General features: G+C 30.2%; 1 pseudogene; it reads left to right on the top strand.

Moving 5' to 3' along the window:
• The first annotated feature begins 684 nt into the window (after positions 1 to 684).
• LOC112791914 (uncharacterized) lies at positions 685 to 2,456 on the top strand (annotated as a pseudogene).
• The last annotated feature ends 834 nt before the right edge of the window (positions 2,457 to 3,290 follow it).

The raw sequence follows: 3,290 nt of genomic DNA on the forward strand, positions 1-3,290 counted from the left end.
TCTTTATGTGTTGAATTTTTTTATCTTCGGTATCATAGATTTTTTTTAGTTTTGTTGATATAATTTTACGTAATTAAATTAAAGAATTTTGTTAGGAAGTCAATGAAATATTTGTACAATAAATTATTTATTTGGTCTAATATGAATTAAAAAACGAATATTTATAATAAAATATTATTAATTTCTTAAACACAATACACTCATACTATTCAGAATAACCATTCGGATATAGGGATAAAAAACATATGATATCCTACTGAATCGAACATCTTTATACCCTATTGTATATATGATATAAATACTCCATTGACTCCCTATACTTCTTTTAAACTAAATATATGTATAACAAGCAAGTATTAAAAGACTCAAATATCGGATTGTGCATGTAACAACCCATTGGTTAATAGCAAATTTTTAAATGGAGTTTTGATCCACCGCAAATTAATCCTTAACAATACTGTAAGAAACAAAAAGAAATGACTATAATATATATACACCAAAATTAATTACCAATATAAAATATATATTAAAATATAAATATATATTAAAAATAAATTAAACAACACATATATTTATAAAATATAAACAAATAAATTTGTAACTTATTTTGATGTATTTCAAATATTTTTCATTAAAAAATATATGTATAACACGGATAAATTATATGGGTCAACCCGCCCACAACGTCTCACGGTAAATCTCGTGCTTGAATAAATTTTTCAGACAAAAAATAAACGAGAAACCCTCTCTAAATCCCAACCCATAGGCATAGCCATGTCCACCACTCTTCTATCTCCCACCCTCTCTTTCAAACCCCGTCTCCCACCCACCAAACCTCAATGCTTTCTCAGGCCTCTGAGGTTCGTTACTGTGTTTTCCCCTAAAGAACTTTCTAGAATCTCTCTTTCGAAGGGTTTTGCAGTAAACGACAACAATGGCGCTGGTAGTGGCGGCGGTTTTGTTGATTGGGAGAAAGTAGAGAAGGAGGCTCGAGCGCGGAGCACTATGCCAGAACGCTTACGGTAGAAAGCTCCTGATCCTCCTGTCAGGTGGCCTTGGCTTCTTGGTCAGTCCCTTAACTTCTCTATTTTTCTAATTTATTTCTTTCAATTTTTAAAAATTCATAAAATTTTACGTGTTTGACCCGCAAAGTCTGGAATTTTATTGTATTTGGGATAGTTGTATGAATGGGCAAGTATTTGGAAATCATTTTGTTGCAATTAGGTGCTATTGGAATGTTCAGTTTTTAGACACATTCATTTATCCATGAATTTCTTATTGTGCCGTGGAACCGAAAAGGGTTTTGATATGTCCCCAAATTTCATTGTGGCATTTCTTTGGTTATTCATAGCAAGAAGTTCGCGGTTACTGCAATTCTGGAAATTTCTGGCTACTTTCTAACCTAGTAGAGGTGTACAATGAGAAATATTTTGTTGGGATTTAAGCTATAATCTCTCACGTGAAAATTAAAAACTATAAGCTTTCAATGGTCAGTTGATTCTTTTTTGGTCGAATTGTACATGCTACCTCTTTTGTGTACTCATGTGTTCTGTGTTACTTTTGTGCAGTACTTGGCTTTCTCATCTATGCTTGGATAGCTGTTCTATTTGAACTATCGAACTGGAAGAATGCTGTCTTTGATATTGTCCGTTTTGTAGGAAACCTTTTCACATATCTTTTCGCCATACTGTATCGATTCATAGGAAGTCCGATCACTTTTGGAATCAGATGCATGGAGGATTCTATCTATACTGTTCGTGCCTTCTACTCTTGGACAATCAACAATGCTCCCATACCAGAGCTGACTACAATCATTGTGCTTGTGTCGGTTGTTTTAGCAATTGCCGAAGCTACTGTCCCTAACTGTACCAATAAGGAACCTTATGTTTTAACTGTGTCTGGTTTTATTGGCTATGCGGCAGTTAGAGGCTATATCTCCGAACTTTTTTTCTGGACCCTTCTGCTAGGGTTGTACGCTTTCTCAAAATTAATAAAAAAGAGAGACAATATTTCATGCGCAATGACTGTTGCAGCTGTACTAGCTGCTGTTGGGGAGACTTTGGGTTAGAGTTTTGGTGCTTATCACATTTGTAGCCTTAGCTACTTATCAGTATTCCCAAACACTTTTCGAAGGGAAACAGGTTGAAAACCAAGAAATGATAAAAAAGAGGATTCCAGTACTACTACTTAGTGCTGCTTTAGCAATGGGCTTACGCCTCACTACTAAGTGGGCTGGGTATCGGCACTTGACGTGGATGATTGTATGATCGCTGAGAGAATGGAGCCTCTTGATCTAAGGTTTTTGAGGCAGGACGTGACATAGATGCCTATAGCAGTTAATGTTCTATTCTGATATTATGTATATTCGGTTTTCCTATGTTCTGTAGAATAGAGGATGGATTGTATTACAAGGCTTTTCACCTATTTTAGTCATAAAAATTTGTTATTCCATTTAATAGTCATCTATTTCAATCTGTTATTATCATGTAATATAGCCAGCAGTTTCAAGATAACTTCTTTAATTTTAAAATATCAATCATAAAACAGAACTTATAATGATTTTTTATGTATATATAATTTAAAAAATAAAAGTTAAAATATATATAATTCTTTGCATGAGAGTACATAAAAAATTATATATATTTTGAATTATATATATTAATACTTAAGAGAGTACATAAAAAATTTAAAAATTGTCAGTTAAAAATTTAATAAATAAATTATATCTCAATTAAAAATTAAATTAAAAATATTATTTGAATTGATTTAGTATAAATTTTAGTAAAAAATCGTTTGAGTGGAAGAAGCAATTATGTTAATAGTGGATAGTTAGAAAAAAAAAATAATCGTAGTGGACAGGTTATTTTTTTATTATTTAAAATCGTCCATCTTTTCTGTTGTGTGAAAAATTTAATTTTTAAAAATTTTGTTCAATTTAAATTATTAATATTTTTTATTATTTTTAAAAATTATATTTAATTATTTATGAATACATATATCTCGTTTACAATGTAACGAATTTCGATAATAATTTTTTTAAATTATTTATAATATTGAAACAATATACAATTATAAAACGAATGTGTCTTTAACACCTAATTTATTAATTAAAAATGTTTTTAATCATAAAAAAGACACGATGCATATATTTTTTTTAATAGATATCACTTGAGTATTATTTGAATATCTTTACTTGGTTAGGGATCAATATAATAAGTCTTTATTTTCAACCATTAAATATATATAAAAATATAAACGTGGACTGAGATCATTTCTAATATTTATAGAAT

The sequence above is a fragment of the Arachis hypogaea genome, chromosome 13 (assembly GCF_003086295.3).
Source record: "Arachis hypogaea cultivar Tifrunner chromosome 13, arahy.Tifrunner.gnm2.J5K5, whole genome shotgun sequence".
NCBI classification, from domain to species: domain Eukaryota; kingdom Viridiplantae; phylum Streptophyta; class Magnoliopsida; order Fabales; family Fabaceae; genus Arachis; species Arachis hypogaea.